The following is a 14,667-nucleotide window of genomic DNA, read 5'->3' on the forward strand; positions in this document are numbered from 1 at the left end:
CTCAGTATGATGTGACCAAGACCCAGTTAGAGCTTTGCTCATCTTTATGTAGAATTAATATTTCACAGAAACATGATGGTTGGAAAAAACTTTCAAGATCATCAAATCCAACTGTAAACCCATCACCAGCAGGCCTCCTAAACCACATGCCTATGAGTCTCATTTGCATGTTTCTTCAACGTTGTCAGGGACAGGGACTTCACCACTTTCCTTGACAACCTGCTCCAAACAAACATTCAACATTCAAACATTTCAACATAAAATACTGTATTTTCTTGAGTTTATGGCTTGAAAGCAATTTCCAAATCCCAGGTCTTACATCCTTACACCTCTCTACAGTTTGTGGTTAACAGGAAAATCATCTGAAACCTTGGGATGAGTTTGGTCCAAAAATGCAACATTCAGAGCTGAGAAATAAACTAGCAAACCAGCTTGAGCTGCATGTTCGCTTTGGTCTGTTCCCATGGAAAAAAAAATCATGTACTACCTAAATATGTGATAGATGCTTTAGTGGAAATCATATTTACAATAGACACTCATTACCACAAACAGAACAATATATGAGAACAGTGCCAACAAACTATGAAAAACACATGGTGAACAAAGAAACAATAAGAGGATTTTTTTTTTCCCAAACCAATTATACTTATTTGATTTTGCAAATGAGGAAAGTAACTTTCCAGTACTTCATTAAGGATATGGAGAGCTAAAGGAAGTTTAGAAAGCTTACTATATCTAATTTGGGCCCAAACCTTCAAAATCAAATTTTTTAAATAATTCTGTAGATCAGTTCTATCTTTCCATTCTGTCTCATTCTGTCTTTATGAAGAAAAGGAGGGTTTTTTTTTTTTATTCTTTTGCTTATGCACAAAACAGATTTTTAAAAACATCTGACAGAGCCATCAGGAACATGAATCTTGTTCAACTGACTTTAAAATGTTGCATTTTATTATGCCGCTTATTCCTATCTAGTGTTTTCCCTATTTGACTTCTATTTTATTTTTTTTAATGCATTTTTTGGCTTGAAGCCTACAGATCAACAAAACACTGCAAATATAAAGCTAAGACACTTTCATTCAATTGTTTACCCTTAAAACTCATATTAAATACCCTTTCTGTTATTTACAATTATTCAGCAGTGAACATTTTATTCAATATCGTCACAAAACAGTCAAAACATCATTTTACATCAAGTGACATCCACCCCACCCTCAGGCAGAAAACTCATTGTATCTTGTGCAGTTGTGTCATGTGTGATTCTTTTGGTGGATCTCTCAAGAAGGCAAATTTCTCTTACCCAGATTTCTAGTATATCCTCTTAAAGTAAGGCAGTCAAAGAGATAAAGGAAAGGAAGAAAATCTTCTGTCCCAACCAGGGCCAAAATCACAATTGCCTTCTAAGGATACCCCCTCTGCTAAAGCTGAGCACCTGGATGATAATGCAAGGACATTTTTGGTAGCACTGCAGCCTGTTAGGCAGCACAGGCAGAGGACTGATACAATGGTCAGAGATGTGAAATACTGCAACTGTTCCTCAGCTTCCACTGAAATGCCAAATTAGAACGACATAGTTAGCTTAATGCCATCATTTTTTTGGACTAGGACTGTATCCCTCCAAAGCTGGATGCAATGCAATCTTTTTTTAAGATTCCTCTGCCTATAAGATTTTCTAAACGAATTGTCACTGATTAAGGCTAAGGTGTGGTTTAATCACATATAGTGGCAAACATGTCCAAAAAAACCCTCGCAACTTCTTTCAGTGAGAAAATATTCAATACAAAATCAAAATTTCATGTGGGCAGGTAAGATTATTTGTTCAAATACAGAAATAAGTTTTATTGTAGTGTTTCCTTCTATTGCATTATTGCTTCATAGAATAGTTCATTTGTTTTTCAGACATAATGCCTGTAATTTGCTATTTTAAGTATATCCAAAGGTACCTCTCATCATCCTCCTTATACCTTTCCATTTTCCTGAGTATTCACATGTCAGAGACTATCTGACTCCCATTTAAAAGCAAATGCTAAATTTTTGTATTCATAAAAAAATGAGTAATTGTAAATTGGAATTACTACATGTGTATAAGGTTAAAAAGAAATCCGCAAAATTAGATTACAGGAATGTATTTTCCATAGATTATCCTCATGTAAAGGTATGACAGCTGTAAGATCCTTTCATAGCAGAAGATCAGGTTAACAAATCCTCCTAAAAAGCTCATCACCACTGGCTGTGTATCACATTAGGCTAGCTTTCAGCTGTGGCAGATTTGAAACGCAGTAGACAGCTTTTATTTAAAAAAATCATATTGTTATAGAAACTGCTTTTCAAATGTATCAGCATATTATATTATAGAATAATCCCAACATTACTTAAAATCACTGATAGATGACATATTAGGCCTTCTGTGAAAAGACCACCAACTAGCTTGACAATTTTCCCCATCTGTGTCTTCCTACAGTTGAAGTAGTTAAAATGTCTACTCAGAAGAGCTGCAGTAGCAGCAGGAATAAAATACAGCTCAGCTGCACCTCCATCAGATTACTAAAAGTGATCCTGTAATGCTGTGCCAGTAATATCAGATATATTAGCAGAGAGCCATGGCATCCACACTCCATGTTTTTTTAACTGTTGTTTCAGTCATCATTGGAAAAATCAGAAATAACTATATAAAGTACAACTTTTTCTCAAAACCAAAGTGATTTGGGCACATAAATAACTATAATCTATATACTGTAAACACCTGGGTACAGCTTGGCATTTGCAGTTGGCATTTGCAGTTGGTAGCTGCAGCAAACTCATGTCCTCAGGCACAAAGGCGATGTCATCCACACTGATCAGAATATACCAATCTGCACATTCAATATCATTAAAAGTACAGCATAGATGCATGCAGCGTGAGAACCAAGGTACAATTATTACCGAGAAAATTCATTATGAAAATGATGATTTCTTTAAAACATAACTTTCATGTTCCCAGCAGAATTCCCAAATCAAGCAACAACGGTTCTGGTCCGGCCAAGGATCATTTCCAGATTGACTCTAGCATATACATGTACCTACTTGGACTGTAACATCTACTTTCCATATAGAATGAAAATCCCTGCTTCCCTGCAAATGAAAATGGCAGCTGCTTCCAAACATTCTCAATATTGAGAATAGTTTCAAGCCAGTAGAAGATTTTGTCTGATTATTCAGATCAGGATCCAGTGAATTCTGGATCTCATTAAGAATTACTGAGAGGGAAAAAAACAAGCAAACAAACAAAAAAATCCACTTTGTCACATCAGACCCCTCCTTTAGTGCTAGAAATTCAGGTTTTTCCTGCTTATACATACACATGTTCTTAGCCAGAATTTCCATCCTAGATTGGCTGTACATGGGAACAATCAGCATGTGGTTTCCTATCTGGAATATGTTGCTTTGAATGCAGCAACTAGTGAAACACACGTTCAAAATGTGACACAAATAGGGTCCTAAAATATAATGTGACAGAACATAAGGGAGATTTGATGGGCTACCACTGTAGCAGGATCCTGCTCCAAGAACACGTTCTGCAAAAGCATCGACATCATATGGATTCCATTTGCTTCCTTGTGATAAAGTGGTGACTTAAGCTGCGAAAATTGCTATCATCCATCTCACCCCATGCATTCGCGTGCTAGGGAAGTGAAAGCGAATATGCAAGTACGTGTTTTGCAAATAAAATACTTCTGCTAAGTTGAAAAAAGGAAAGACTTCAATGCATTTCACAAGGAAGGATCAAGCAGCACCATGGAGGCCTGGAATGAGTCCAACCCATGAAAACTATAGGCACATCAATATGCTTCACGAAAACTGAATTCTTCTGTATCAGGCCAGAATCAGATCTACTCTACAAAGGCTCAAAGCCTTTGAAGTCAAAAGAAAGAATTATTCCTTTAACTCAAAATGTCCTCATCTCTAATGTAAGGTACAAGGGTATCTCCTTATTGCTATCTTATGTGTATCAGCAGTAATTGTCCTCAGCCCTTCCACTCAATCTCACTGACACTATAATATTTTTACATGGAGCTAGATGTAAGGTGCACATAGGCCTTCATTCCATAACAATGATTTATAAATATATATATATATATTCAGCTGATTTGAGCTTAAAATATCATCCCCCTCCCTGGAGGTAGCACCTACCACGAGAAATTGTGTTCTATAAAACAGCACTTGTCACTCTCAAGAAAAAGTATTGCAATTGTCTTTCAGGGCTATAAAATATTTTTGTCTTTGCATCATCTAAGTTTCATTTCCTTATTCTACATTACCAGCTCTTTATGCATTTCAGCTTCTACCTCTGATCTTTTCTTCTTCTTCGCCACACAAAGATCACAACCCCACATCGTTAATTATCTCACAGTGATATTAGAGAATTTATTGCTGCTGATGTGATACAGTAAAATTAAGGGATTTTAATAAAGATGCACTTTAATCTCTCAGTTGAAAATTTGGTCTGATTTTGTATAGGGCATTAATTCAGCAAAACTCTTGGGATCCCAATCCCTGTACCTGAATATAACATCTGTTATTGTTATAATTTCCTTTGAATCTGTTACAATTGCCTGTTCCTGAAAACCTACAAACAGCAGCAGATACCAAATTCTACCTTACAAGCCAAATGATACAGTCTCTGCATATTACTTTGTAAAATAGCACTGAGCTGCTCAGACATCATATGACTTCAGAGGTCAAAAGACTGGCAATGATGTTTTCATTTGTCACCTGAGATGGAAATTTCAAGGTGGCTTTGCCTAGAACAACTGACCAAATATCTGCAAATGGAACAAATAAAATAAGACTTCAAGGAACAAATTCTCATTCTAATGGCTAGTTTGTACAAGCTTACTTAAAGCTATTTCATCAGTACAGTTATTGCAAAAAAATAAACTAGCAAAACTGACTGAATGGAAGATAAGTAAATTACATTTTTTTCAGGTTTGAACTATCCTTTTGATAGAACTCCCAGATGAAGGAGAAACGCTTGGAAAAAAATATGAAAAAAAAAATGTTTCAGACTCTGAAGGACAGAAAGAAAAGGAAAAGTTTAGAGCCTAAAGTGCTAGCCTGAATAAGACCTGAGGCAGTGCATGTAATAACTTTTCAAAGGTTCAGGACCAGGGCACAGTACCACAAATTAGAAAATGAAATAAAAGCAGCAAAGGAGAAACTATTCACTCCATTTTATTTTCCTCCATGGATACAGAGACACATGAAGCAAAGAAACCTGCACTAAAGATAAGAGTATATGATCTGTGATGGGAAAGAAAGAGAAAGAAAGAGCAAGGGAGAAATCAGACTTCGGTAACCTGCCAGCTTACACGCTGCTAAACACAACAAAACCTTGCCAGAGATCCCACAGTTTCCTTGGAACTGCTGCGGGACCTGGCAAACCAGCAGGAATATCCCCAGGAACAGGTTGCCCCTGTTAACCCCCATTCACAGTGATTCAGCATGGATTATCAATTAAAATTTGTATATCACATTCACCATCAACAAGCCAGAATTGATACCCATCAGGGAAAGAAAAAGGACCTTATATTCTAAGTGAATGGAGAGATACAATTTTAAAAAGATTTATTAAAAGCCTTTAAAAATAAAATTGGGTGAGAAGAAAGGATGAAGAGCAAGATGTTCAACATGCCTAGTATTTGTTGTTTATAAAATATGTACCATAACATAATTTTATTATGCAATAGAATTTTATCAATATTCTTTTGAGCTCTCTTTTCTAAGTAGATCTGCCATTTAAAATATTGTGAGAATAACTCTAATGTAAATAATTAGGAGTAATATTTCTCTTTGAGGACACCAGAAAGTATCTTCAGACACTGGAAAGGCCAAGACTTTGAAGTTGGTACTCATCACATCCCTCAGACTTCAAAGCCTGCTGCCTAGCTCCCTGAAAATGAGAATACAAAGGATGTTCCCAAGGCAAAAAGAGCAAAAGAAGAAGTAGAAAAGACAATTCCTAAAATAAAGGCTACCTAAAAGAGCCCCCATGGTCAACCCTGTAGTTATTTGAGCACCAAGCACCAAGTCAAACCCCCAGTCCCCTTCTAAAGGCAAAGGCAGGAAGAAAAGGCATTTTCCCTCTTGGGATGAGAGGAACCTTCAAAGGTGGTTTTTGATAATTAAAGGTGGTCTGAACACGACGTTTAGGCCTCATAGGACCAAAGAAGGGTTTGACTGCTTGCATGTTCATAGCTGGGAAGGAAAGGGAGATGGATGCAAACAGAGAAAAGAAAATTGTTGAAATCTCCTGTGCTCCAAGCAAGTACATAGTAATAATGCAGGGAAATGACACACTCCCTGAAGGTAGAACATGAACTAAGTTGAACATTTAACAAACGTAAGGAAAAAAAATGGCCTGAGAATTGCCAGAATTCAGTAGCTAGCGCTGACAAGTTGTTTCATATTACTGCTCACCGGCATTATCAGCTAAACAGACTCATACCACAATAGCGGGAAAAGCAGTTAGAACAACAACTTGTTTATGCACTTGGAACAGTGAAAGAAGGTATTGCAGCAGAGTATTACACTAACATGAAGAAACTCAGAAGAAATGGAGGAAAAAGGCAGCAAGCATGTGGACAGCAGATCGTATGGAAACGCAGGATCAAGGGAGAGAGAGTTTTACAGTATGCAACTCCATAGAAGCCTAATATAAGATTAGCAAATAGATCATACTCATCTAAAAATATTCCATCTCTAAGACTAGCAACCAATAAAAGCATTCACACCAATACATAAAAAGTCATTGAAATATAACATGTATTGCTTGGGGTTTATCTTACAGAATACACCTTTTAGAGGCTTTCATTGAACGCCAATGTTACATGGAATTACCAGTGATAATAACGATACCAGTGATAAAATTGAAGATGGTAAGATGATCCAAAAAGAATTCAGTGAAAAGGGAGGAATATTCTTTCCTACCTCACCTTTGCATTGGATTAAAATATCCCGCAATCATCTATTAATAATCAGTATTTATGTATATTGAAATACATAAAAGAAGTATTTCAAGAGAGATTGGATTTGAAACCTGAAAGTATTTTAAGAAACTAGTGGCCACTTGCAACGCACCACTCTTTTCAGGAAGCACAATTCAGTTGCAAAAGGGTCAGATATGTTCTTCTTACTCAACGGAGTGACTTCTGGCTGAACAAGACGTCCACAGGAAGGGAGCTGTCAGGGGAGGCTGTGCAGAACTTAATAGTGACATGTGAATAACGTCCCTGGGGTTAAGGGACATGAAACAAAAAATAGCCATTCTTCAATTAAAAAAGAAAAACAGAATTTCCTCCAATGTTATTGTCTTGTTGCTTTCTCTATTAATTAAGTAAACAATACCAAGAATATGAATGTGGATCTCCTACACACTACAAATTTAGTTCAGCAGGCATGAAAGCTGTTTAAAGGGCTATATCAAAATTCCTGACCAAATATGGAGATGAAATGGTCAAAATTTCCATCTGGCTCATTTGTATTCTCCCCTCCCTTTACAGAAGTACTTTCTAGAAAACTGCTGGTAGACAATATAGCATATAAAAATGTAAGTAAAGCACCAACCAACACAAAGAAAAATCATGTAGAGAGACATAATATCTCTTTTAAAATCTTTAAAGACATTTTCCAGGATATTTTCCAGTTTATTCAGAATTTTATTTGGCATTTAAGTGGACTATTAACACACAGGTCTTCCTTAGCATGTATGTTTTAATATGCATCAGAGCTACTGCTATGTAGAAAATCACTCTGCATGCTTATGCTTTACCACATGCTTCACAGTTCCTTATCCCTGAACCACAAATAGAATGTGCTTTAAAAAAATTCTATAGACATATGCTGCACTTTCAGTAATCTATTTTCTGCAAAGATTTGATCCCCACCTAAGCATCATTCTCTCTTGTACACCTAAGAAATATCAGGGTGCTGGGACACACTTGAAAACTATGCTTTTTTTTTTTTTTTTTTTTTTGAGTAAAAAAGGTAAAAAAGTGATGCTACCCACTACATTTGCTTGTGGTGAAAGCAGCAAAGTAGCACATAAATTAATAACCAGAAGACAAGTATTGAAGAGTATTGTTAAGGGTAAAGAGTATTTAAATAGGCATTAAAGTAGGCTATAAAGAACAAAGTAAGGGAAACATGGTGTCATTTAACCAAGACGGAAAGACTGTGAGAGTGTGATTTGCCCAGAGAGCTTGCATCTTACTTTAGCTAAACAAAAAATCCCTGTCTTGGTCAAAATAATAAGTCTGCTATAACACAGTGAAACAACAAAGTGGCAATCAGAGCTTATCTGAAACTGTATCTCAACGTGTCTCCAAATGCAGAGAGGCAGCTGCTGAATCTGAAGGTCAAGGCCCAGCGCCAGGACCCAGCCGTTCCACTCCCCACCGCACCAGCAGCACTGCAGAGATCACGGACTCAAAGGGGATGCGCCAGTTTTAACTCATTAGAAATGATTTCATAAAAGGTTATATACCCAGGTAACTTAGGGCAGACCCATGCAGCTTGATGGGAAAAGCAGGTCTGTGTGCTCAGTAGCATAAAGAAAATAATACTCCCTCCTTGCTGATCCCCTGACCACCGTCTCGACCCATCCTGGGTTGCACAGGGCTGGAGAGCACACGTCACGGCTGCAGGGAATTCAAAACCTGGCAGTCAAGAAACTGAGTTATTAAGCCACACAAAACAGCTAATACACACAATATACACACGGAAAAAAATGGCTTGTAAGAAATACACTGTCTTTGTTCTCACTTATAGGGGTAGCAGAGAAACTACTGACAGGCCGTGCTTAGCATATTTACAAGGCACTACAGGAGGTATTTGGCATATTTACAAGCATCAATGACATCATTTTACACGCTGAAGTTTAAACATAGTAGAAGTGGTCGTCTGTCTTTGGCTTCTGTGATTTAAGATACGTGCACCTCAAAATGAAACCTGCACATCAAGTAATTTCTATAATGAAAATTCAATGCTCTTTTAACTTCCTGCTTTTAGAGATCCTGCCATGAATTCTCTAATAGGAATAGTTTAGGTTTTTATTTTGGATTTTCTGTTTTATTTGAAAAGGGGAAAGCGGAAAAGTTTGTTAAACAGTATTTCAAAATAACGTAGGTGGTAATTTTAGAGGGTGATTTTGTTTGTGATGTAAGATGTGCTGTCACTAAATATGCACACAGTATCTTCTCACAGTTGCATTCTGTTAAGCACTGCTAAACATTGGCTTGCTGGATCTTACCCTTTTGCCAAGGTAAGAATTAATTATACCCACATATACTTGTCTAAAGTGGATAGAAGGAGCAAGGTATAGACCAGGAATAGGTTAGTTTTGACATGAACTGCTTGGGTATAAAAAATACATTGAGTGGCCCAACTGAATATCTATTAGATTACTTTCCATTTTCCAAAACTGGGAGAGTTTAAAAACAAACCTAGAGTAGGCAGGATCCAGTGGAACAGAAAACACCTCTGTGCAATTTTACTTCTGTTCTGTTGCAAAATAAACTTAGAGGGAATGCTCCATTGGCCAAACAAGCCAAAGCTCCCTCTTGGGCAACAATCATTTTATATTTCAGTGGTTAAAAAATGAAGTGAAATTTATCATAGATATTGATCACACCACTCAACTTTTTGCTTGGTCTAAGAAATCTAATGATCATGTGCTGCACTAAAGAATCAGTATTTTGCATAATATGAATGCACTTGCATATATAAAGCATTTTTGAAAAGACTGACAATCAAGACTGATATCTTTGCAACATACGAATGGCTGCAGCCAGCACCTCGTGCTCACTACCACACTGCAGGGCTTCTGTCTGCTACAACATTGATCCATGACACGCGATTGCAGCCTACTGATAAAAACTAGCAGCATTCCTCCTCTCTGACTCTATTTCAACACACTTGAAATATGCAGCGAGAACCCTTGCATAGGCACCTGCATTTGGGAATTTAACTGAGGCACTTAATATAGGAGCATCACCCTAAGCTCTCCCTTGAGAGCTGGGTACGTCCTCAGAGTAATTCAGCCCATATAACATCAGCAAAAAACACTGCAGCTTAAAAAAGAACTAAAGCCAGAATCACCAATGCCTTGGAAGTGACACTAATTAAAGCTAACCTAAACAGTTAATTAATTAATAAAAACCTAATACTTTAATAGATTTTTTTGCACAAATTATTGGCTTTTAACAGCTCATAATGCATTCACAGTTTTTATATAATTTGGGACCCCAATCTATCCATAAAATTTCCCTCAATTTTTCAATTAACTCTAATAAAAATCCATTAAACATTCATGCAACTCATGGAGATTTCCCAGTTATGTACAGTTAGATATAGACTGCAATTTAAAATACTTATGAAATACATTTATTCAGGAACTTAAGCAAAAAGGGAAATATGAATTCTTTGCATTGGGTTTAATTTCTACAAGCAAGATTTTAACATCCTAGATGCAGTAAGACACTACAGAATATGAAACCAGAAGCAGTTTTGTTATTCTTGGCTTAATTACAGCTCAAACCTGAAGGACAGATTAATGTTAGGATCATAAACCTATTGAGCAATTCTCAGACGAAAATGATGAGAAAGAAAGAAGTTTAAAGGTTAAAAAAAGGTCAAAAACACCTCACATAGACTCGTTCTTGCTCTTCTTCTAAAATTTAACAACTTAAACAAGACATTACTCATGACTGCAGATTTGGCTGTATGAGATGAGCCAGGGACACGCTGCCTGCCTCTTCCCTTCATCCGAAATCATGAAGTCAATGAAAAGAGGCAGGTACCTATCTTAGAAGATCTGAATTGTCCCTGAAACCTCCAATTAGAAGACCTAAATGAACTTTGAGACCTAGTATTACATGGTGTGAAGAACCCTCCATACATACATACACAGAGAGAAAAAGTTCTAATGAAAGTAATTTGAGCTTCAAAGTAGGAGTCTCTTTCTAAATACTTAAATACCATATCTAATTGCCATTGTCCATAAACCATTTTTACCATCTCTTAAAAAAAAAAAAAAAAAAAAAAAAAAAAAAGCTGGTTGACATTTTGGGTTGATATTTTGCTGTGTCTGATGCAACTGTTGCTGCTGTTGCAATATAATAGAAGAGATGCTCTCGGTGCTGCTATTTCTGTTACTGCTCTAATCTCCTTCCTTCCACGTATATGACCAAAAAACTAAATTAACTCATAGTTGATGAAAACTGATTGCTTACAGTGCCTGAGCTATAATCACAAATAACTTGGGTTTAGTCACTGCCCTAAAGTAACAAGACTGCCAACTATTATGCCAACAATTTATTAATCAAATTTAAAAGTGTTCACAGTGTGACAGAATAGTAATTATAACTGGTGGAAATTGAGTCAAAGTCCACTGCCAGTATGAGAGAGGTGAAATTACCATAGCGGTAACGGTTTGATATAACCTTAAGTGTGATAGATAAGCATAACCTGAGTAGATACGCTCATCTGTCTGGATTATTTACTACTGTAGTATGTATCACTTTGAGACCATTCACAGTACTAGCCTTTACTGAGTGTAACTTTCATAAGCAGTGAAAACACATTTTTACAAAATGATTAAGTGATACAGGATCTCTAAGTCCCCTTACACTGAAAAACAGTTCGATAGCATATGGCCTGACGTATAATTATTTTAGTCTATGATTTATTAGTATGCTGTAAATGAAAAATATTTAGCAAGCTGTCTTATGAATTGTGAAAAATGGACTGTAAGAATCTGTCATTATTGCTGTTTTATTCAGGAAACTACTGTTAAATAGAACCTTGTCTCAGTTGTGTTGTATCAGCCTTATGGCTTTGCCATTTTATATTACTACATCTGGTGGCAGTTTAAATTCTAATGAAATTAGACTTTAATTTTGTCTTATTTCATTTTGTCTTTGTCATTCATAATTTTGTTTTATTTCATTTTGTCTTTCTTTTTGGAATATAAACTGGTTTGACTTTTAATTTCCATTCTCACTGCCATTTTAACAGCATAACACTAGATGCCTGCTAAATCAATCTTCATATATATGAAGAATTTTTAGGCACAAAGTTGTGTGGCCTTTATTTGAAAAGGCTGCATAAGAGCTACCTACACAAATATGGTACACAAGCCTGAGTTGCAGCAGAGGATCTTCTTAGGTCAAAAATCTAAATTTTTGAGAAATCTGCTTATATAACCCCACATACAGGCATGAGATGAAGAATGCCTCTCAGCTGAGCCCTTCTCCCAAAAAAAAAAGAATCTGCCAGTGTACAGACCCACCTGTACATTGAAAACCAATCTAAACTGCACTTTCTTCTTACAGACTACCCATAAGTATTTTCTCATTATATGTTGCAGCAATACAGAGAATGCATTGATTTGCAAAACTGTATCTAAAGTCTTATATGTAAGAAAATAAAATTTTACTTTTCCTGATATCTTAACAAACTGTAAAATGACTTCTCAAAGTCATTCTTTGTGTTTTCTTTATGCCTGTGGAATGATAATAGCAAACCACTAGGCCATACAAAATACTTCCTTAATGTATTACAGAAATGACTATTGATAGCATTCTTTGTAGAGAGGCATCTTTTAAGGTTAATTTTAATGCATTTAGGTTATATTCAAATTTCTGCAGGAGATACAATTGAATTTTACTAATAGTTTTCCTGTCCTGTGGGAATGCTGTCCAAAATCTCTTCATTTTACATCAGAAAGACTGCATAAAGAAGAAAGATAATAGGAAACAATGGACTGCATACTGAATAGAGGCATAACGCATATGCATTATTTACAAGGCAGAGCCTTTAAGTATTACCGAAGTTGAAAAAAAGCTCTCACATAAGAGAAAGCAGTTTATATGTATTTCAAATAAAATATTACATGATTCCAATACTAATAATTTAGGACATTATGAATTTATAATCTATTCAGTAAGACTCATTATAGACTGTAGTACATTTATGAACCATGCTCAGAAAGCATTCGTTCAACTTTTTATTTCATATGCTTGGAGAAGTGAAAAAAATAAATTACCAGAATTGAATAAAAGAGCTTGCAGAATCATATATTCTCTAGGTTTCTAGAACCTTAGTATCAAAGTATTGAACAAAAGATTATTACATCTGCACTGTCTGAAAGACGAAATGGAATGAAAAGCTGTCTTTCACAAAGATGTCCATTGGTTTTGGTCGTTATTTGAACCTGTCACGTTGTTTGTTGAGCAAGTACTCTTGAACACATGTAAAATCTTCAGGGATATGGAGAGAGTTACAGTTCTCACATAAAACTGATTCACTCGGATGCTGCACAAGAGCAGTGTTTCAGTCCCTCGAGTTGTAATCATCTCTGGCTCTTATAGGAGTTGTTTCCAAAAGGAATCTTTGGCAGTTCAGAAATGAGGCAAAACTTTTCTTTTATTAAACTCCTAAAAATAAGGAAGGTGATGGGAAGGTGATGAAAATGTGAAGTAATTTCCCAATCCTTCCTAACATCTATTAAAGGAACATAACAAGTAACAATCTTCAGTATGTTAAAATTCCAGAGAAGGTTCCTCACAGTATCAAATATCAAGCACCTCATTTTTAAAAGTATTTAAAAAATCTTTCTGGTCTTCCTAGTCCTCTGAAAGTCCACTTCATATGGTAAGATGCCCCATAGTGAGAAGCTGCAGAAGGCTCCGTGCTCCAGAGCCTGCTCAGAGTCTTGTCATCTTCAACATTTCCCCAAACCCAATTGTCCCATCTAACACAAAATCCTGGAGTGCTGTCTCCCAGACTAGCAGAAGGCCACACAAATCAATTAAAGGTGCTGGTAATGATATAATATGCCATTCATCCATTAAAAAAAAAAAAAGTCAAAGAACAGAAAGTGTGTTCCAAACAACCCACCATTAATTATCTTCACTAGCAAGTGAAGCCTCTTAGGCACCATGGGACAGCATCGAGTAGCAGTCTTGGAGAGAGCAGAGTTGCAAGGGAGCCAGTGTTGAGGAAATTACCTTGTTGTCCTACAGACAAACGTGATCAGATGAACAACAACAGTTTCAGGATTTTCCACATGCCACCTTATCAACTGAAGAGCTCTGAAGAGCTTTTCAGATGATCAAGGCCTTGAGCTAACCACATTCTCATGCAAGAGCCCTCTTTCCACTCTGCATGTGAGCGAAGGGAAATGGCAACCAAGCCTGAATATTTGGGTTGAGTCAATTAATGCTAACAGCCTACATGCTGATTGCATAGCAAGATGATCTATATAACAAATACAGTAGCTTCAAAAGAATTTCACTCTTATGGCAAGGCTCTCAGTTTGGAATAAAAATAAAAATAAGCTGCTTTCTCAACACAGTAAAAAAAAAGAATTTGGCTGCCATAATACTGTATTTACAAACACCATTTTCTGTCTACTTGCCAAAGCTCTTAAAACACAATTTCATAGCTTTTTTCTAGTGATGTGAGAATGTCTCCTATCAAATGAACTTTTCTATTTTTTTTTTACTGATCAAAATGGAGATGATTCTGCTTGAAGTTGTTCTATATATATGAAATTAAAAGCAATAACAAAATGAGAAAGCAGTATTCCATATTAAAAAAAATCAGAATTCATACAGAATTTTTCATGAAGAG

At 36.2% G+C, this 14,667-nt stretch overlaps 1 protein-coding gene across 2 annotated transcripts in view; it reads right to left on the reverse strand.

Moving 5' to 3' along the window:
* The window catches only part of SMYD3 (SET and MYND domain containing 3), a 329,317-nt gene that overhangs the window by 193,526 nt on the left and 121,124 nt on the right, over positions 1-14,667 (reverse strand). The window lies entirely within an intron of this gene.

The sequence above is a fragment of the Nothoprocta perdicaria genome, unplaced genomic scaffold (genome assembly GCF_003342845.1).
Source record: "Nothoprocta perdicaria isolate Ctin4 unplaced genomic scaffold, notPer1 scaffold_282, whole genome shotgun sequence".
NCBI lineage: Eukaryota > Metazoa > Chordata > Aves > Tinamiformes > Tinamidae > Nothoprocta > Nothoprocta perdicaria.